The 23,619-nt window shown below is 43.8% G+C and overlaps 1 pseudogene; it reads left to right on the plus strand.

The window, feature by feature from the left end:
• LOC134949878 (cytochrome P450 2F2-like) overlaps positions 1–23,619 on the plus strand; it is a 59,415-nt pseudogene that overhangs the window by 25,038 nt on the left and 10,758 nt on the right.

The raw sequence follows: 23,619 nt of genomic DNA on the forward strand, positions 1-23,619 counted from the left end.
CCCACCCACCCTTATGTTGTATAAACAGGACATGCACACTTTAACAAACCAATCATTTCAGCGACAGGGTCTGCCACACAGCTGAAAGTGTGTTTGGGCCCCCACAAAAAAAAAGCAATCAATCTCTCCTTGCACAAACTGGCTCTACAGAGGCAAGATGTCCACCTCATCATCATCTTCCGATTCCTCACCCCTTTCAGTGTGTACATCCTCCTCACTGAGTATTAATTTGTCCCCACTGGAATCCACCATCACAGGTCCCTGTGTACCTTCTGGAGGCAATTGCTGTCCAAGGTCTTCCAGGAGGACTTTACAATTCATTTTGATGAACATCATCTTCTCCACATTTAGTGGAAGTAACCTCCTACGCCGATCGCTGACAAGGTTACTGGCTGCACTAAACACTCTTTCAGAGTACACACTGGAGGAGGGGGGCAACTTAGGTAAAATAAAGCCAGTTTGTGCAAGGGCCTCCAAATTGCCTCTTTTTCCTGCCAGTATACGTACGGACTGTCGTACATGCCTACTTGGATGCTGTCACTCATATAATCCTCCACCATTCTTTCAATGGTAACAGAATCATATGCAGTGACAGTAGACATGTCCGTAATCCTTGGCAGGACCTTCAGTCCGGACCAGATGTCAGCACTCACTCCTGACTGCCCTGCATCACCACCAGCGGGTGGGCTAGGAAATCTTATCCTTTTCCTCGCAGCCCCAGTGGCAGGAGAAATTGAAGGACGAGCTGTTGACGGGTCACGTTTCGCTTGAGTTGACAATGTGTGTACTCTGATAGAGGGTTTAGTGCAGCCGGTAACCTTGGCATGGGAGTTTACTTCCTCAAAATGTGGAGAAGATGATGTTCATCAAAATGAATTATAAATTCCTCCGGGAAGACCTTGGACAGCAATTGCCTCCAGAAAGTACATAGGGACCTGTGATGGTGGATTCCAGTGGGGACGAATTAATACTCAGTGAGAAGGAGGCTGTACACACTGAAAGCGGTGAGGAATCGGAGGGTGAGGATGAGGTCGGCATCTTGCCTCTGTAGAACAGTTTGTGCAAGGAGATATTGATTGCTTCTTTTTAGGTGGGGTCCCAAAGTAACCAGTAATTTCAGCCACAGTCGTATAGCAGACCCTGTCGCTGAAATGATTCATTTGTTAAAGTGTGCATGTCCTGGTTATACAACATAAGGGTGGGTGGGAGGACCCAAGGACAATTCCATCTTGCACCTCTTTTTCTTCTTTGCGTGATGTGCTGTTTGTGGCCTAGTTTTTTTAAGTGCCTTCCAGTCTGCCACTGCAGTGCCACTCCTAGATGGGCCAGGTGTTTGTGCTGCACACTTGTGTCTCTTAGGTTAGTCATACAGCTACCTCATTACACCTCTTTTAATTCTTTGCATGATGTTCTGTTTGGAGCCTGGTTTTTTTAAGAGCCATCCTGTATGCAACTGCAGTGCCACTCCTAGATGGGCCAGGTGTTTGTACCGCACACTTATGTCGCTTAGCTTAGTCATACAGCTACCTCATTGCACTTATTTTTCTTCTTTGCATCATGTGCTGTTTGGGGCCTAGTTTTTTTATGTCCCATTTTGTCTGCTGCTGCAGTGCCACGCCTAGATGGGCCAGGTGTTTGTGCCGCATACTTGTGTCACTTATCTTAGTCATCCAGCCACCTCGGTGCAACCTTTTGGCCTAAAAATAATATTGTGATGCTTGAGGTGTTCAGAATAGACTGGAAATGAGTGGAAATGAATGCTATTGAGGTTAGTAGAACAGTAGTATCAGAATTACCCCCAAATTCTGTGATTGTAGCTGTTTTTTTTTTTAAATCATCCAGATCCAAAACCAAAATAGGAAAGGGTGGTTTTGGCAAAACCAACCCAAAACCAAAACACGAGCCAGGAATTAGAACCAAAACAAAAACACTAAACACGAAAAGTGCCCGCCGCACATCTCTAATAACAAAGGTGGTCATTCCGAGTTGTTCGCTCGCTAGCTACTTTTAGCAGCATTGCAAACACTAGGCCGCCACCCTCTTGGAGTGTATCTTAGCTTATCAGAATAGCAAACGAAAGATTAGCAGAACGGCTAATAAATAATTCCTTGCAGTTTCTGAGTAGCTCCATACCTACTCCTAGATTGCGATTACCTCAGTCCGTTTAGTTCCTGGTTTGACGTCACAAACACGCCCTGCGTTCGGCCAGCCACTCCCCCGTTTCACCAGCCACTCCTGCGTTTTTACCTGGAATGCCTGCGTTTTTTAGCACACTCCCTAAAAACGGCCAGTTTCGGCCCAGAAACACCCACTTCCTGTCAATCACACTACAATCACTCGAGCAATGAAAAAACGTTGCTCGAGCTTGTGCAAATCTCCAAACTTTCATGTTAACGCATGTGTGCTGCGTACCATGCGCATTTTTCACCTAATCGCTCCGTTGCGAAAAACGTCAACGAGCGAACAACTCGGAATGACTACCAATATGCGGTACAGGAGAGCGTACCTCTACACCACACAGGGCAAACTCTGTGAAATTTTTTGGGATTAAATATTAATAACCCCTTTATTTGGAGTAAGTAATATACAGCATAGGAAAGCACCACTGAACTTATATGGCAGCAACAATGGACTGGAGTTATACGGCAGATTCATTGAAATTATATAGCAGTACCACTGGATATATACGGCAGTATCACTGGACTGGACTTATACACCAGTACCACTGGAATTATACGTCAGTATCAGTGGAATTATACGGCTGTACCGCTGGAATTATATGGCAGTACCACTGGATTTATACGTCTGTACCACTGGACATATTCGGCAGTATCACTGGACTGGATTTATATGCCAGTACCACTAGAATTATACACAAGGATCACTAGAATTATATGTCAGGATCACTGGAATTATACAGTAGGATCACTTGAATTATACGGCAGGATCACTGGATTTATACACCAGTACCACTGGAATTATACGGCAGTACCACTGGAGTTATACGTCAGGATCACTGGAATTATACGGCAGGATCATTAGATTTATATGCCAGTACCACTGGATATATATGGCAGCATCACTGGACTGGATTTATATGCCAGTACCATTGAAATTATATGGCAGGATCACTGGATTTATACTCCAGTACCACTGGAATTATACGGCAGGATGACTGGAATTATACAGCAGGATGACTGGATTTATACTCCAGTACCACTGGACATATACGGCAGTATCGCTGGACTGGATTTATATGCCAGTACCACTGGAATTATCCAGCAGGATCACTGGAATTATATGGCAGTACCACTGGATTTATACGGCAGTACCACTGGACATATACAGCAGTATCACTGGACTGGATTTATATGCCAGTACCACTGGGATTATATGACAGGATCACTGAATTTATATGCCAGTACAACTGGAATTATACGGCAGGATCACTGGAATTATACGGCTGGATCACTGGATTTATACGCCAGTACCACTGGACATATACGGCAGTATCACTGGACTGGATTTACAACCAGTACCACTGGAATTATATGTCAGGATCACCAGATTTATATGCCAGTACCACTGGAATTAAATGGCAGGATCACTTGAATTATACGACAGTACCACTGGATTTATATGGCAGTACCAGTGGACATATACGGCAGTATCACTGGACTGGACTTATTCACCAGTACCACTGGAATTGTACAGCAGGATCACTGGATTTATACGACAGTACCACTGGAATTATACGGCAGGATCACTGGAATTATACGCCAGTACCACTGGACATATACCGCAGTATCACTGGACTGGATTTATATGCTAGTACCACTGGAATTATATGGCAAGATCACTGGATTTATACATCAGTACCACTGGAATTATACGGCAGGATCACTGGAATTATACGGCAGGATCACTGGACTGGATTTATATGCCAGTACCACTGGAATTATACGGCAGGATCTCCAGATTTATATACCAATACCACTGGAATTAAATGGCACGATCACTTGAATTATACGACAGTATCACTGCATTTATATGGCAGTACCAGTGGACATATACGGCAGTATCACTGGACTGGACTTATACACCAGTACCACTGGAATTGTACGGCAGGATCACTTATTTTATATGCCAGTACCACTGGAATTATACGTTAGGATCACTGGATTTATAAACCAGTACCACTGGAATTATACAGCAGGATCACTGGAATTATACGGCAGGATCACTGGATTAATACGCCAGTACCACTGGAATTATACAGCAGGATCACTGGAATTATACGACAGGATCACTGGAATAATATGGCAGGATCACTGGATTTATACGCCAGTACCACTGGAATTATACGGCAGGATCACTGGAATTATACGACAGGATCACTGGAATAATACGGCAGAATCACTGGATTTATATGGCAGTAACGCTGGACATATACAGCAGTATCAATGGACATATATGGCAGTATCATTGGACATATACAGTAGCACAGGGACACCACCACTGGACTGATGCAGAACAACACAGCACCACTGCAATGGACTGGACTTATACAGCAGCACTGGACATATGGCAGCAGATGACACAACCACTGTGACTGGACTGATGCAGCACAAGACACTACCCCTGTACTGATGGAGGACAACACAGCACCACTGAACTGGACGTGTTCAGCAGCACTGGACATATGGCAGCAGAGGACACAACCACTGTGACTGGACAGATGCAGCACAAGACACTACCACTGTACTGATGCAGGACACTGAGGATGGAGACATGTCCTCTCTACACTCTCCAATGCCGGAGTGAAGATGGCGGCAACGCGCGGCTCGTTATATGGAATCCAAACCCTGTGAGAATCCAGCAGCGGGATGATGACATTTTGCCTCGTTCTGGTTTCTGAGTCAGGCATGAGAACCCAAGCCTGACTCGGATCCGGGCTCAGGTGGTAAAGTTCGTGGGGGTTCGGTTCTCAGGAAACTGATCCCGCTCATCTCTAATTATTATATATCTATATCAAAATATAACACAAATACAGTACACATATACTGCTGTCTCAGAGCATTTCCACACTGCCTTTGACACAGACACATGGGAGTATATTTACTAAGATTCGTGTTTTTGCCATTTTGAAGGGTGTTTGAACTCGAATGGTATCGGGTGCATTTTACTGTAACTTTTTGAATCCTGATACGATCATTCACTAAGCTGCCGACTTTTCCAAATTCGTATTTTCCGATGTCGATGTGATTCGTAATGTTAGGCAGTGTTTTACAAGAGTGATGAGTAAAACACTGCCTGACAAAACACAAGGAATCCCGGCCGGATCTGTGAGATCCGTGCAGGGCTTCATTGTGTACCTTAAAAAGGTGTTTAAAGTCGTAAAAAAGCAGAAAAAAATTGCGTGGGGTCCCCCCTCCTAAGCACAACCAGCCTCAGGCTCTTTGAGCCGGTCCTGGTTGACAAAATATGGGGGGGGGGAATGACAGGGGTTCCCCCATATTTCATCAACCAGCACCGGGCTCTGCGCCTGGTCCTGGTTCCAAAAATACGGGGGACAAAAAGCGTAGGGGTCCCCTGTATTTTTGTAACCAGCACCGGGCTCCACTAGCCAGGTACATAATGCCACAGCTGGGGGACACTTTTATACTGGTCCCTGCGGCCCTGGCATTACATACCCAACTGGTCACCCCTGGCCGGGGTACCCTGGAGGAGTGGGAACCCCTTAAATCAAGGGGTCCACCCCTCCAGCCATCCAAGGGCCAGGGGTGAAGCCCGAGGCTGTCCCCCCCATCAAAGGGCGGCGGATGGGGGATTGATAGCCATGTGTAAAAAATGTGAATATTGTTTTTAGTAGCAGTACTACAAGTCCCAGCAAGCCTCCCCCGCAAGCTGGTACTTTGAGAACCACAAGTACCAGCATGCGGTTGAAAACCTGGCCCGCTGGTACCTGTAGTACTACTACTAAAAAAATACCCCCCCAAAAAACAGGACACACACACCGTGAAAGTATAAGTTTATTACATACATGCACACCTCCATACATACATACTTACCTATGTTCCCACGAGGCTCGGTTGTCTTCTCCCTGAAGAATCCTTGGGGTACCTGTGAAAAAAATTATACTCACATAATCCAGTGTAGATTGTGTCCAATGTATAATCCACGTACTTGGCAAAACAAAAAAAAAACGGAAACCCGACCACGCACTGAAAGGGGTCCCATGTTTACACATAGGACCCCTTTCCCCGACTGCCGGGACCCCCCCTGACTCCTGTCAAAGAGGGTCCCTTCAGCCAATCAGGGAGCGCCACGTCGTGGCACTCTCCTGATTGGCTGTGTGCTCCTGTAGTGTCTGTGAGGCAGCACACGGCAGAGATACAATGTAGCGCCTATGCGCTCCATTGTAGTCAATGGTGGGAACTTTGCGGTCAGCAGTGAGGTTACTTTCGGTCAACATGTTTTTTGGGGGGTATTTTTTTAGTAAAGTAGTACTACAGGTACCAGCAGGCCAGGTTTTCCACTGCATGCTGGTACTTGTGGTTAGTACTGCTACTAAAAACAATATTCACATTTTTTACACATGGCTATCAGTCCCCCATCCGCCGCCCTTGGATGAGGGGGACAGCCTCGGGCTTCACCCCTGGCCCTTGGGTGGCTGGAGGGGTGGACCCCTTGATTTAAGGGGTTCCCACTCCTCCAGGGTACCCCGGCAAGGGGAACTAGTTGGGTATGTAATGCCAGGGCCGCAGGGACCAGTATAAAAGTGTCCCCCAGCTGTGGCATTATGTACCTGGCTAGTGGAGCCCGGTGCTGGTTTCAAAAATACGGGGGACCCCTACGCTTTTTGTCCCCCGTATTTTTGGAACCAGGACCAGGCGCAGAGCCCGGTGCTGGTTGATGAAATATGGAGGAACCCCTGTCATTTTTTCCCCCATATTTTTTTCAACCAGGACTGGCTCAAAGAGCCCGAGGCTGGTTATGCTTAGGAGGGGGGACCCCACGGAATTTTTATTTCTGTTTTTACACTAAACAGACCCTTTCCCATAGATAACCATGCACAGATCTCACTGATCCGTGCATGGTTATCCAAACTCGACTGGAAAAAGCAGGTCTATTTTTTTGCTGCTTTTTTAACGAATCGAAAAAAAACAGACCCGCACTTGAGCACTCAGAGACTAACACCCAAATACGAATGAAAAGTGAATGCCCGTATTGTATGAAATAACAGCCGCGTTTGACCGATGGTTGTATTTCTGAACTTTGCCAATCAAACCATTACAAATAGACCAGACACTGCCGAGTTTTCTGCTTAGTGAATTCCCGGATTGGGACTTAGAAAAAAAAACACAAATCGGCAAAACTCGGATTTTTAGTAAATACTGGCCATGGTGTGCATTGAACATCCCCTGCCTGCACTGTATAATAATATACCTGTCTTCCTGTGTTCAGTATCACACAATATGCTGTTGGCAAACTACTTTAAAAATAATTTCCCTCTTTGCATTTAGACTAAGAACAGTGTACATTGTAACATAAATCAAACATATGAAAATACATTTTAGCATAAAACATTTAACAGTGGCTAGCAATGGAGATGCTGGACTGCAGCCCCCCCCCTCCCCCCCCCCCCCTCCAGTTAATTCTGCCACCTGCAGGGACTGCCTAGCAGTGACAGTATCTTCCAATAGGAAGGGCTCCCTGCTAATCCCAGCCAGACAGGTGTTTCTTTCCCTGGGACTGCCAGTTCACCTGGGATAGCAGAGAGAGTGCTTGTCATGGGAAGCCACTCCCCTGATGTTATGTCAGCCCTACATGGCTTCTATGGGCTGCAGCTAGCAAGACAGAACTTTATTTTTAAGGAATCTGCCCACCAGTCTGCTCTTGCCACATACTTATAAAATATTACATACATATGTTCCTTGTTAAAAAAAAAATATCTCAAATCAAATTTGAGATATAAAGCAAATAAAAAAAGATTTCAGTCCTCAATTTATTAAATTTGGACAGAATTGTGCAAACCTCTCAGTGTAATCTCATCGCATCAGAGTTGGCAATTCTCTTTGTACTCCTAGTTGCACAGAACCTATGGAGACATGTATACTTTATATCAAGGGAACCGTCCTTGTGTTGTGCTGTGTGGATATAAAGCTATAAAGGAGACTCTGATTGACAAGGCGGAAGAATTCAGTGGTCGAGCTTCTTTTCCTGGATTCACTGACTTTACCAAGGGAAATGGTAAGTACTTGACCGAGTAATACATGAATGGAATGCGGCATACACTTCCGTTCTATCCCTGTGTCTTTCTATGTCCTTCACAGACCTTCCTGTTAAATAAGATGAGGAAGACTCGCAAACCAATGACAACCATCTGTGTATAAGTAATGAATGGCATGAGTCAATAAATAAGACTTATAAGCAGACTGGAATATGATTAGACATTAATACTTAGTTTAGTATTGAGATATCTCATTCAAAATCAATAGTTTGTATAGAAAATTGCAATATAATTTGAATTGATCAGTATAACATGGTTTTTAATTCAAAATTTCCCCTATAATAAATAAAAACGAGCCCTATTCTTTTTTTTAACCATTGTATGTAACTACAGTTTTTGTGGTAGAGGTTTTTCTAGTGAATTAAACAACATAAAGTCCAATCAACAACCATCTACAGCATGAGTCTTCAACCTGTGGCCCTCTAGCTGCTGTGGAACTACACATCCTAGCATGCCCTGCCACAGTTTTGCTAATAAGGCATGCTGCAACTGAGGCAGGGCATGCTGCGATGTGTAGTTCCACAGCAGCTGGAGGGCCACGGGTTGAAGACCCATGATCTACTGGTTGAGTTTCCAATACCCAAAATGCTTGGGACCAGAAGTATTTTGGTTTTCGGATCTTTCCGTATTATGGAATATTTTCATACCATAAGGAGATATCTTGGGGTTTGGGACCCAAGTCTAAACATAGAATTAATTTATGTTTCATATACACCTTATATACTCAACCTAAAGGTAATTTTATACAATATTTTGAATATTGTGTAATGTACAGTACATTGAACCATCAGAAAGCAAAGATGTCTCAGTTGCACTCACAAAATGTTGTATTTTGGAATATTTTGTTTTTTGGAATTTCATATATCGATGACTCCACCTGTATTATGTTTTGAAAGCAGATGTTATTGAATACATAAATATACACAAAGTACTGTAGTAACATTAGGTGTCAGTGCAGTTACTGTAACTGGTTTGCTTAGCTTTTTAAATGACTGACATGTAGTTTTAACAATTGTGCTATAGGATATGTGGTTGTTTTGAAATCTAATTAAACACAGATGAAATGCAGAGTCCATCAGCAATTGAATAAACAGGCTGTTTAGGGCAGAACAGATGGTGTAATGGTTAGCATGGTTATCATGGTTAGTTGGTCACAGCACTGAGGTCATGGGTTCAAATCCCACCACAGCCCTAACTATGTGGAGTTTGTATATTTTCCCCGTGCCTGCATGGGTGTCCTCGGGGTACTCCGGTTTCCTCCCACAATCCAAAAATATATACAGATAGGTTAATTGGCTTCCAACAAAAATTATCCCTAGTGTGTTCATATGCATGTGCTTAGGGCAGACTATATAGGTCAAGAGGGTCTTATCTGCTGTCAAAATTCTATGATTCTATACAGCAAATGATAATAGGAGGATTTAATGAGGATAAAAGTTGCTTACTTACAGTATGTGACAAAGGCCTTCAGCCTACTGTAGTACTTTGATTGTGGAATTAGTCAATAACATCTAAGCTTTTTACAACTATAGTGAAATATGCATTCAAATCAATACTAAAGACCAATGGACATTGTAAATACCAATGTTTTGAAATCAGAATGTACCATTTATAACTTTTACCTTCCTACCCCACACATTCTGACCTTACCTGTTTCTATAACATACTCTACAGTATTTCTCAACTTTGAAAGTACAGAAACCCCTTTTAGCATTTCAATATAATCCTTAATTTCTTTATGATCTCTCATTGTTTGGTTCTTTCTTTCTTTCTTTCTTTCTTTCTTTCTTTCTTTCTTTCTTTCTTTCTTTCTTTCTTTCTTTCTGTTATGAGCCACGGCTGTGGCTCATTCCTGTTTTGCATTTTGGTTATGTATTTTATGTTATACTTCTGTTTATGTTCCCCGTGGGTGTCATGGGGTGTTCGGAGCTCACCCTTAAGGAGAGGGTACTGTTATGAACCACAGGTAGTGGTTCATTCCTGTTTTCCGTATTTTATGTTTATAGTTGTCTTGCAGGCCAGGATTTCTCGTTGCTCTGGTTTAAGAAGACTCTTGTTTGCTGCCGGTGGTGAGTCTGTGTAATTGCAGCTTGTTCCCATGTGTTCAGCCTCACCTGTCTGTTAACTGCACCTCTCAGTTGTGCAGCAGGGCAGCTGCATGACATAATTAATTAGGACTCTCTGTTATATTCTGGCTTAGTGCAATTCACAGACGCTGGTGATAGTTCCAGAGTTCTTGAGTTCTGAGCTAGTCCCTGCCAGTTCCTGAGCTCCTGTCTAGCAGTGTCTGTCTAGCTGCTTCCAGTGTCGGTTCCAGTGTCGGTTCCAGTGTCTGATCCCGTGTCCTGCCGTGAAGCGTCCCTGTCCAGAAGTCCTGTGGCTTTGTCTGTGCCTGGTCGAGTGTCTGGCTTCTTGGTGTCCACCGGTCTGTCGTTTGGGATTCTGCCTGTCCTCCGGTTCTGAGAGTCTGTGTCGGCTGCATTGGGGGTTCCTGTCCGTTTGCCAGTATTTGTACCAGTTCCGTGAGTAGCGGCTTTGCCGCGTCCGTCGGCCTAGGCCGCAGTATTCTTTGGTTATATTTTGTTAATGGTGTTTTGCAGAGGGTTCTGCTTATGCCGTCACCGCCGGTACACAACAGTATTGTGTCGGCGTGTGGACAGCATTTCCTTTGTTGTTCTTTTCCTTTGGCGGCGTGCTGCACATATATTTAGTTTTAGGGTTGTTAGTAGCCCCTAGCCTTCTGTTTGCTTTAGTTAGAGGTCCCCTTGTTATTATCCTGTCTCGGTTCATGCCTTGTCTCACTCTAAGACCTGGGGGCATCGGAGTTGGGCAGACCTAATCCGCCCTTCAAACGCGGCTGCCGTGGGCCCAAGAAACCATAGTCTCTCAGGCGTGAACTGACCACACAGGTGAAACAATGGAGGTAGGGTGCTAGGGGCTATTTCCACACCACACCTTATTTCAGCATCACATTCTGGTGCTCTGGACTCACTACGCAACATCTCCCTTGTTCTGAGCACCAGGAACCTAACATTATCACCAGCCATACAACAAAAAAGAAACAAAGCTAAATAGTAGTATTTTCTTTTTTGGTCAAGTGTCTTGTCAGTGTTTAGAATCCAGTCCGGTGTTTAGAATCCAGTCCTGTCTAGAATTCAGTGTGCAGAATCCAGTCCGGTGTATAGAATCCAGTCCTGTCTAGAATTCAGTGTGCAGAATCCAGTCCGATGTTTAGAATCAAGTCCTGTCTAGAATTCAGTGTGCAGAATCCAGTCCGGTGTTTAGAATCCAGTCCTGTCTAGAATTCAGAGTGCAGAATCCAGTCCGGTGTGCAGAATCCAGTCTTGTCTTGTCTAGTTTAAAAAAAAAAATCCAGTCTTGTCTTGTCTAGTCTAGTTTAGTCTTGTCTTGTCTAGTTTAAAATCCTCCTATGCCAACTATGCAAGCCCTGCAGGTGTCTCTCTCAGCCCTGAACTCTGCTTTCAGTGCTTTGAAACCTGAGCGACTGGAAGTTTTGCAGCAATCCTTAAAGCAACTGCAAAACCTTCTGACTAAAATTTTGCTTATCTTGCCAGAAGTAATTGAGAGTTCATCTACCTCTAAAGAGACTCTTGCTCACAATATGGTGACAAGAGAATCCTCAGGTTCAGTTGGAGAGAAAAAGTTTAACAGTTTTCTGCGGCCCAGGCTCTCAGAAAAGGAGCGTCTGCGTCGCAGAAACTTAGATTTATGCCTATATTGTGGGGGTTTAGGCCACTATCTGCAGACCTGTGAGTTGCGCAAGCCAAAGTGTGGTGACAAGTCCTGCCCTCTGGCCAAGTTGAGTCAGGATACAAGACCTACTCCTGTCTCTACTGTGGCAGAGGTACTTGTCACACAACCCACACTAAAAAGCACTCTGTCCTATAATTGGGGTCCTTGGGCTAGGGAGCCCGATTCTAGATTCAGGAACCAAAGGAGAATTTTTCTCTCCTCTCTTGATTTTCCTGTTGAAGCAGAGTTGCAAACCCCTGGAGCAGTGCCCGATGCCCGGGGTCCGGGAGTGATGCCCGATGCCCGGGGTCCTGGAGCGGTGCCCGATGCCTGGGGTCCTGGAGCGGTGCCCGATGCCCGGGGTCCTGGAGCGGTGCCCGATGCCTGGGGTCCTGGAGCAGTGCCCGATGCCCGGGGGCCTGGAGCGGTGCCCGAGGCCCGGGGTCCTGGAGCAGTGCCCGATGCCCGGGGTCCTGGAGCGGTACCCGATGCCCGGGGTCCTGGAGCGGTACCCGATGCCCAGAGTCCTGGAGCGGTACCTGATGCCCATAGTCCTGGAGCGGTACCCGATGCCCAGAGTCCTGGAGCGGTACCCGATGCCCAGAGTCCTGGAGCGGTACCCGATGCCCAGAGTCCTGGAGCGGTACCCGATGCCCAGAGTCCTGGAGCGGTACCCGATGCCCAGAGTCCTGGAGCGGTACCCGATGCCCAGAGTCCTGGAGCGGTACCCGATGCCCAGAGTCCTGGAGCGGTACCCGATGCCCAGGGTCATAGAGGGACATCGAATATTATAGCTCAGGTGTCAATACCAGAAGGGGTCTCAGAAGCTGTTACCCCAGGTAGAGACTTGAAAAGCGCAACTCCAGAGAAGGCGTCTAAAACCATAGTTCTAGAAGGGAACTCGAGAAGCAAAACCCCAGAAGGGTACTTTGAAGTAATATCCCCAAGTGGGGTCTCGAGAGACACAGCCCCAAAGAAGGGTCTAGAAGTCGCTTCCCCAGGAAAGGACTCAAGAGGCATAGCGTTAGTGGAGGTTCTGAAGGTTTTAGCTTCAGCAAAAGTCCCGGAAGTCATTGTCCCGGGAGAAGTTTAGATAATTATCGACCCGGAGAGGGAGGCTGATGGCCCGGTCCCAGAGAGGGAGGCTGACGGCCCGGTCCCAGTAAAAGAATCCGAGATGCTGCCCCCAGTGGGGTTCCCGAAGGCCTCTGCCCCAGCGGGGTTCCCGAAGGCCACTGCCCTGGGTGGGGTTCAGAAAGTCACTGCCCCGGGTGGGGTTCAGAAAGTCACTGCCCCGGGTGGGGTTCAGAAAGTCACTGCCCCGGTGGGGTTCAGAAAGTCTCTGCCTCGAGTAAGGTCAATAGTGACCAGGTCCTAGCAAAGCACTCTAGTCAGTCAGATGGGAAGGAAGCAGATCCTGACTCTGTTGATATCTCAACATCTATAATCTTTGATGGGGACTTAGTCCAATTTCTGGTGCTTTACAAACACTGTTACATCATTATGTTGTCTAGACCATTTCTGGGCATCACTTCAGAGAACTTTGTGCTCTATCTGATATATTCCTTTTGAGGGGAGCCTTTTGAGTGGGCATCCAATTTAATGAAAACTGAAGATCCCATTCTTCAGGATCCCCCAGCATTCAGTAATGCAGTTATTAAAAGATATGGTTCCAAAGAAATTGGTTCAGGTTCCTCTAGGTCACCTGTCTTATCTGCTGAGTGTTCACCGTATACTGAACTCGGCACAAGAGTCTCAGCCCGTTGTTTTGACTGCAGGATGTGCTTTTCTGTCTTCTTCTAATAGTAGTACTTTGCCTGAAAGTTCAGCTTCCAAGGTTAAGAAACCAATCTCTGATTTGAACCCAGCCTTGCTGGGAGGTACCATCAGTTCAGACAATGTTTGGGGAATTACCTTGGTCAGACCACAAGAACTTTGTAATAATAACAATAAGAAGAAAAATAAATAATTATTGACTCTTGCCTTGATATATAAAAAAAAAAATGTTTTCCCTTGTCTTGTGTCCAGTGGCCACCGTCAAGAGGGGGGCACTGTTACAAGCTGTTGCCACAGCTTGTTTCTGTTTCTTGTCTTTGTCTGTTTGTTCCAGTGTCAGGTTTATTAATGCATACCTTGTTTTGGAAAACATGAATTTTGGGGTCCTTTGACCCCTCCTCAAGGGGGGGGGTACTGTTATGAGCCACGGCTGTGGCTCATTCCTGTTTTGCATTTTGGTTATGTATTTTATGTTATACTTCTGTTTATGTTCCCCGTGGGTGTCATGGGGTGTTCGGAGCTCACCCTTAGGGAGAGGGTACTGTTATGAACCACAGGTAGTGGTTCATTCCTGTTTTCCGTATTTTATGTTTATAGTTGTCTTGCAGGCCAGGATTTCTCATTGCTCTGGTTTAAGAAGACTCTTGTTTGCTGCCGGTGGTGAGTCTGTGTAATTGCAGCTTGTTCCCATGTGTTCAGCCTCACCTGTCTGTTAATTGCACCTCTCAGTTGTGCAGCAGGGCAGCTGCACGACATAATTAATTAGGACTCTCTGTTATATTTTGGCTCAGTGCAATTCACAGACGCTGGTGATAGTTCCAGAGTTCTTGAGTTCTGAGCTAGTCCCTGCCAGTTCCTGAGCTCCTGTCTAGCAGTGTTTGTCTAGCTGCTTCCAGTGTCGGTTTCAGTGTCGGTTCCAGTGTTGGTTCCAGTGTCTGATCCCGTGTTCTGCCGTGAAGCGTCCCTGTCCAGAAGTCCTGTGGCTTTGTCTGTGCCTGGTCGAGTGTCTGGCTTCTTGGTGTCCACCGGTCTGTCGTTTGGGATTCTGCCTGTCCTCCGGTTCTGAGAGTCTGTGTCAGCTGCATTGTGGGTTCCTGTCCGTTTGCCAGTATTTGTACCGGTTCCGTGAGTAGCGGCTTTGCCGCGTCCGTCGGCCTAGGCCGCAGTATTCTTTGGTTATATTTTGTTACTGGTGTTTTGCAGAGGGTTCTGCTTATGCTGTCACCGCCGGTACACAACAGTATTGTGTCAGCGTGTGGACAGCATTTCCTTTGTTGTTCTTTTCCTTTGGCGGCGTGCTGCACATATATTTAGTTTTAGGGTTGTTAGTAGCCCCTAGCCTTCTGTTTGCTTTAGTTAGAGGTCCCCTTGTTATTATCCTGTCTCGGTTCACGCCTTGTCTCACTCTAAGACCTGGGGGCATCGGAGTTGGGCAGACCTAATCCGCCCTTCAAACGCGGCTGCCGTGGGCCCAAGAAACCATAGTCACTCAGGCGTGAACTGACCACATGGGTGAAACAATGGAGGTAGGGTGCTAGGGGCTATTTCCACACCACACCTTATTTCAGCGTCACGTTCTGGTGCTCTGGACTCACTACGCAACATCTCCCTTGTTCTGAGCACCAGGAACCTAACACTTTTCTTTCTTTCTTTCTTTCTTTCTTTCTTTCTTTCTTTCTTTCTTTCTCTCAATTTTCATAAAAAACAAACTTGTGCAAATTTGTGGCCTCTTGTTTCTTTATTTTATTAGAGCAAATTACACCATAAAAAGTATAATTCACTATTTTGTTATTGCAGGTATAGCTTTCAGCAATGGTGAGAAGTGGAAGGAGCTGAGAAATTTTAGCCTATTAACACTGAGTAACTTCGGGATGGGGAAACGTAGCATTGAGGAGCGGATAAAGGAGGAGGCCGGGTATCTCATTGATACGCTGAGAAAAACAAATGGTAATCTAGATGAACACAGAACTCTATAGAGTGTGACTTTATGGCCTTCTATACTAATAATTTTTGTTAAAAATATAATTTTTTTCTGAACAAGTTGTATATATTAATTATGTGCATGATTCATGTTTGTACATAAAGCAAAAAAGCAAGCAACTGGGCAAAACCATGTTGCACTGCAAGTGGAGCAGATGTAATGGGTTGGATATGATATGCCGGCAGTCAGGATGCCGGCGGTCAGACGACCGACCGCAGCTTCCCGATGGTGAGAATCCCGTCAGGTGCTAGGTAAGTATTCTTACCTTCCTCCAATGCCCCCCTAACCCTCCCTTTCCACAGCCTAAGCCTAGACACCCCCCCCCCCCCCCAGCTTAGAAAGACCTCTGACCAGGGAAAGTGGCAATAAGTATTGGCACATTGCTTGTTCCGTTATCACTCTCATAGGATGGTCATATTAGAAGTAAATGCATACAATAATAATAATTTATTATTTATGTTATGCAATAATCAGTATTGTTTTATTATTTAAAAAAAATAATATTTATTATTATTATTATTATTATTATTACTATTCCCAATTTGCAGCTTTTGTATACACTGCACATTCATTAACAGTCAGCACATTTTTCCTGAAACTTTCACATCAAAGCAGTAAGTGAATAACCCTTACCACTCAGGACTATTATCATTCATTTGCCCCTGCAATATTTTATTGATTAATTGCTGTGATAGATAAGCCTGAAGAAAGTCAGCCTTATCAAACATATTAATAAATAAGCCCATAAATATGAAACCATATTGTGTTTATTATATTATGCTTTTTAAATGAATATACATATGAATAAAGATCTTCCATCAACACTAATAAAATATAAATAGAATTTATGTCCATGAATTTGGTCTACCTACTAATATCTTTATCTGCTCTTTATGCCTTAGGTTCCCCGATACATGCCAGGCAATATCTTTACTGCTCTGTATCTAACGTCATCTGCTCTGTCCTGTTTGGGAAACGGTTTGATTACCAAGATGAGGAATTCCAAAAGCTTATACATTGTGTCCAGGACAACTTCTGCATCTTGAGCAACCCTTGGGGACTGGTACAAATTTATTCAATGTCAAAAAATATAAAATATTTCACATACCAAATATAATGTTTTTAAATTAATTAGCCAAATTATTATCTGCTGTACACCCTGACTACTGTAGCTTATACTATAGGTTTTTCTTCTCTCAGTTGTACAACATTTACCCAGAGTTCATGAAGTACGTACCAGGATATCATAAGCAACTGATGAAGAATTATACATTTGTAGCAGACTTCATCAAGTAAAGAGTGGAGAGCAATCAGAAGACTTTGGACACTGATAACCCCAGGGATTATATAGACTGCTTCCTGATCAAAATGAAGAAGGTACCATTATGTTAGTAGGTGTCAGATGCATGTTCCTTCTGTAACACCATATAATAGTTATATAACATAAACAGGTTTCGGATGGTAGGTTGACAGTCATTAGGTTAACACCATATGGTCGAGATGCTTTAGGTCAACAGGGTCAAAGGATCAACATAGAAATGGTCAAAAGTGTTTAAGATTGACCGGTTCAAAAGGTTGACATAATTTTAATGTTGTTTTTTTACAACTTTTCATCATTTACCATCCACGTGGACCACGTGGACTACGATTGGGAATAGTTATCTATGCTGAGCATAGTGGTAGTGGAGCGAGGCACCTTGCCTGAAGCATGGGAAGTGAAGCAAGCCCGCGCGGGTACACATTTCCACTAATTTGTCTTACATGTGATTAAACATACAAAAAGACACCAAAAAAATTTATGTTGACCTTTTTTGTGTTGGCCATTCCCATGTCGACCTTTTGACTGTGCCGACCTTTTATCCTTTTGACCCAGTCGACCTACTGCATGTCGGCCATATGGTTTCATCCTATTGACTGTAAACCTATTTCTTGTCGACCCATTGATCCACACCCAAGACTGAGATAGAGTGTGAGAAGTTCTATATTCTCTCTAACAGAAAGGAGGCTTTTGCTAAATTTCCGCCTTGTTTAGCGTTGGAGGCATTTTTTTCTCACAAATGTACAAATAAAGATTTGTCAAAAAAATTGATGCCTAATGCTGGGCGCACACGCTACAATTATCTAACCAATCCACCCGGTATCAGTGGATCGGCCAGATAATTGCAGCGTGTATGTGGGCAATCAAACCATTAATATCGATCGGTCGGACATGCCGGGTGGTCTAGCATGTACCTATGATTCAATGGTATGAAAATGTCATGTTGTCCACAATGGGTAGTGTATGACCCGCCGCAGCTGGCCAATGGACATTTTCCCTGTTCTTTCACATGGAAAGGGACAGGTAAATGTCTATTCACTGGGGGCGGTACATCGATATCATGGACAATACATTGTGAGATATCACACATGAGAAGGAACGGAGAGATGTATCCTCCCCGGAGGCTGATGGCCAATATCATGGCCAATACATTGTAAGAGATCTCACAGTGTATGCCTGCGATATCTGCAGCGGCAGATAAAATGTCTGACAGGCATTTTATCTGCCTGTGTATGCCCAGCAATAGTAGTTGTATATATGTCATGGTCCATGAATCTCTAAGTATTTTGTACAAATTTTGCCCCACAAAATACACTTATAGCATATGTTTATATGGCTGTATACCATACTAGATTAGCCAGTTGTCAATATTACATTTATGTTGATGGCTGACCAGGGCCAGTTCTAGACCTTGTGTAGCTGTGCCACCAGTATTTGTGCCCCCAGCAGCTGTGTCCCCAGCAGCTGTGCCCCCAGTAGATGTGCCCCCAGTAGATGTGCCCCCAGTAGATGTGCCCCCAGAAGCTGTGCCCCCTGTAGTAGTGCCCCCAGTAGCTGTGCCCCCAGTAAATTTGCCCCAGTAGCTGTGCCCCCTGTAGCAGTGCCCCCAGTAGATTGGCCCCCAGAAGCTGTGCCCCCTGTAGCAGAGCCTCCTGTAGTAGTGCCCCCAGTATGTGCCCCCTGTAGTTGTGCCCCTAGTAGCTGTGCCCCCTGTAGATTTGCCCCCAGTAGCTGTGCCCCCTGTAGTAATGCCCCTAGTAGCGGTGCCCCTGTTGATTTGCTCCCCATAGCAGTGCCCCCTGTAGTAGTGCCCCCTGTAGTTGTGCACCCTGTAGTAGCGCCACTTGCTAACAAGATAAACAAACAAAAAACAATACTTACCAGCCCCACTTCTGCTTCCAGACCACTGCCGCAGCTGCTGCTGTCTCTGGCCATCTCTCCCATAGCAGCGCTGCACTGACACTAGGGGTCAATTATGACCTCTAGCATCAATCAGCAACGCCGGCTGCAGTGGGAGCCCACACAGCCCATTGCGCATGCTGCAGCCGAGTAGAGGGGGTCAGGAGTAGCAGCTCTTGCCAAGGTGGCGGTGGCGCCATTAGGGTAATGGCGCCCCCGGGCAAAAAGCCTGCTTGCCCGTGGCAAGAGCCGCTACTGTGGCTGACAAGACACAAGACTTGGTTCTTGTACAGCTTAAAAAATAGAATGACTTGCCCATGGCAACCAATCAGCTTCTAGGTATCATTTAATAGAATTTTCTTGCTAAATGATAGTTAGAAGTTGAAAGTTAGATATCAGCGACCTCTCCACTTGTTCTTTTTAGACGTCTGGAGTGCATTCACAGGAGGGAAATGTTACCAGTGGAGTACCCCAGGGATCTGTCCTTGGACCAGTGCTTTTTAATATCTTCATTGGTGACATTGCAAATGGCATTTAAGGGAAAGTATGCCTTTTGCAGATGACAAAAAGGTATGCAACAGGGTAGACACACCAGGTGGGGTAAAACAAATGATTGAGGATATAGGTAGACTAGAGGAATGGTCAAGAGTGTGGAAATTACAGTTTAATGCCAAAAAATGTAAAATCATGCTCTTGGGTCTCAAAAATCCAAAGGCTAAATATAGTATTAATAGCACTATACCGGAAACTACTGAGGAGGAAAGGGATCTAGGAGTCATTATTTCAGGTAACTTAAAGGCAGGTAAGAAATGTAACAAAGCAATGAGGAAGGCTAGTCAGATGCTTGGCTGCATTGGGAGAGGAATCAGCAGCAGCAGAAAGAAAGAAGTAATAATGCCACTGTATAGGTAATTGGTACGTCCTCATCTAGAATACTGTGTTCAATTCTGGAGGCCATATCTTCAAAAGTATATTAATACATTAGAAACTGTACAAAGAAGGGCAACTAAAATGGTGCATGGCCTACATCACAAAACATACTCAGAAAGACTAAGAAATCTCAATATGTATAGTTTGGAGCAGAGAAGGGTGAGAGGGGGACATGATCGAAACTTTGAAATATATCCAGGGTTTTAACAAAGTCCAGGAGGGAAACATTCTCCAAATGAAGAGAAGCAATAGGACACGAGGACATGCACTGAGACTGGAGGGGGGGAGGTTCAGGGGAAATTTGAGGAAAAATGACTTCACAGAAAGGGTAGTGGACAAGTGGAATAGCCTCCCATCAGAGGAGGTAGAGGCTAAGACAGTAGAGCAATTTAAACATGCATGGGATAGACATAAGGATATCCTTACAAAGAAATAAGGATCAAACAAGGTTTGAGATAAAAATAATGTAAAAAAAAAAAAAAAAAAAGGGGGGCAGACTAGATTGCCAAGTGGTTCTTATCTGCCGTCAAATTCAAATTCTATGTTGATACATCACTCCCTTATACACATGAGGTATATACATGAGTAGCCAATTACAGCAGTTGACTCATGCCTCGGTAATATAGGTTATTTATTTTCAGATATACTTCTTCTTATTAATCTACATTGCAACTCTGCTAAGAGTAAGTCCCATAAGGTGTATCAGGGCTTTAAATTTGATTAAACCTTGTATCACTTCAAGAAATTATAAAAGAATATCCCACAGGATTTATAGGAACAATGAAGACAGTATACAAAATAAAGGGTTTAGTGGTATAAATAACACAGACCACGCTTCATGGTGCTATTAGATTAAAAAAAAAAACTAGCACAGGGTGGGGCAAAAAAAAAAAAAAATCCCAGATTTTAAAGGTTAACAAAAAAGGCATGGTAAATACTATTCAAATGTTAGTACATAATCTAAAAGTGCATGGAATACAGTTTATTTTCAATTGGTTTTTAATATCATATTGTCATTTTATGGTGTATAGCAGTCTTCAGTTCATGAATGGTTCACGATCGATGTTTGTAGACCTCAGCTTTCAGATGGCCCCGTTGGCTGTGTAGAGGCCTCTCATGAAGCGGATGAGGATTATTTTCTTCCCAGTAATGAAAATGCTGCTTGTTAACAGAGCCAGACAAATGAAAGTGAGCTTTGTCAAGAAACTGTAGTGATAACTCTGGAAATGACCCACTGAATGATGAGAAATTGCCTACAAATGTGTATCAGAAATGAAGGCATCTGTACGATTTCATATTCAAAACTTATTGAAAATAGACTGTACAGTATCCCATGGACTTTTAGATTATGTACTAACATTTTGAATAGCATTTACAGTACCATGCCATTAAAATCTGGAAGGTTTTTTTTTTTTTTTTTTTGCCTCACTCTGTATAATAATACTGTTACCACATCAACCATAGTTGTACCAGTAAAGAGGTGTTTCTAAATGAAATCAAACCAAAAACATACTGTAGCACTGAATGTGGGTATCAATCAATTGCATGAAATAATGTACAGTAGTATATATATATATATATATATATATATATACAAACAAACACACACACACACATATATATATATATATATATATAAAATCAGTGACGTGCGGTGAGGTGAGGCAGAAACTTTTCTGTCGTACTAACATACTGTATATGCCAGAGTTTTGACTATATAAAGTATATGAAAAATACAAAGAGTATATTAGAAGTATCTTATTTGTATTATTATTATTATTATAATAATTTTTATAGTCGAAACTCGGGAGTTAAAAGTCGGTAGCAGGTGAGGCTGTGCAAATCTGGCTCTGATACTAGCCAGTGCCCCTAAGCCATTAACCCCATCGCACTTCCCTGATATAGATACTGTATGTATAGTGACAGGAATCACATAGAGTATAATACAACACACTTTATTTCCACCTCAGGCAGGATATAGCTTTACTTGCAGGTTTTGCGGGTCAGGTTTTACAGGCAGTTCTTAAGACAGCAGTATAACATTCCAAGTTCTGGTAATCACAAACAGTGCATATTGCAAATTGCTCCTAACGTAACCACAACTCCCATCTTTCGCCTGGCCATTTGCTGGCACCAGGAGCCATGACCTACTAAAACAAACACATTTTTAAAGGCAATAGACAAGTTGAAGTTATTAGCCCAGCTGTGGCTTACAAGAGACTCAGCTAAAACCCGGACTGGATTCCATCAGACTTGTTGCTACTGCTCAATCCTGCAAAAACCTGCTGTTCCACATTATCCTCTTATGGAATCATGCTGTCCATGCCATACTATATATAGTGAAATGGTCAAATAGGCACTCTGTAAATAATCAATATAAACACATTACATATATATATATATATATATATATATATATACACATACAGGAAACCACCGCACTCACCATACCCAGGAGTGGGTTGCACACCTGCACTCACCACTCTCGGGCCTGTGACCACATTGCTTACATAATATTATACTGAGAGCCCAACACTCACCTTAGTAAGGTCACTCACCTCAATACATCAGTACATAAATAAATACATTAATCTATGTACTGATGTATTGAGAGGAGGTGAGTGAGCTTACTAAGGTGAGACTAAGGTGAGTGCTGAGCTCCCAGTATAATATATATATATATATATATATATACTGTATATAATATATATATATAAGTGTTTGGTGGGTTTTTTGAATGGTGAATTAGCACCTGCACCTGAGTTGGGAGTAAATGCTGGAATGTTGGTCAGCTGTATTTTTACACAGCTGCCTATCTATCTACACATTTTAAATCTGCCCAATCAGCAGTGCAACATGGTTTTGCCCAGGTGCAAAGTTACCACTGGTGTGCACATGGGCCCCCAAGTCCAGGGGGGGGTGCCACACCGCAAACCCTTTTTTTTTTAAAGCTCTCCCCTTCAGAGTCCCACGCCAATGTCAGCACTATTAAATCGCTGTGAAAACGGTGCAGCGGCCATTTGTACAGAGTTCTGGGCATGCGCAGTAGAGAAATTGCTGGGAAAGTGGCCACTGCGCCATATTCCCGGAGAGTTGCAAATGCGAATTAGAGTCTGAGCCCTCTAGGGCTCAGACTCTCGGCTCTGCCAGCAGAGAGGAGGAGGCTTGAGCAGAGGAGGCTGCCCACGAGACTCCTCCTCTCTTAAAGAGCCTGTGAAAGTTACAGTACTTGCTCTTTTATGCTTTACTCCCATTTCAGAATCAGGCTCATTATATTAACTTAATGCATCTGAGATTAGCGTTATGGTGTGCTTAATATATGATTTTCATTTTATAATTTTAATGATTTTAATTTAATGATTTTAATATGTTCACTGGCCTTAATATATAAAATGCATGTTTTGTAGATTCAAAATGTATGTTTACAAATGTTAATACTGTTATGGTAATGCCAGTATGGTTGGATAGGTAGTGTGCCTCTCTTCATATAGTAGGTTTTCAGTTGAATGGTGTGCCTTTTAGATTGACTATACACCTACAGATTAAAGTAGGTTCTCAACATTGTTTGGATTTGGAAGATTCCCTACAGTAAGTAATACTTCCTACTACTCCAAAACCTCTGAGTCAGAGATTCCCAAACTTCGTCATTACAGGTCAGGTTTTAAGGAT

This window comes from Pseudophryne corroboree, chromosome 8, assembly GCF_028390025.1.
Source record: "Pseudophryne corroboree isolate aPseCor3 chromosome 8, aPseCor3.hap2, whole genome shotgun sequence".
Taxonomy (NCBI): domain Eukaryota; kingdom Metazoa; phylum Chordata; class Amphibia; order Anura; family Myobatrachidae; genus Pseudophryne; species Pseudophryne corroboree.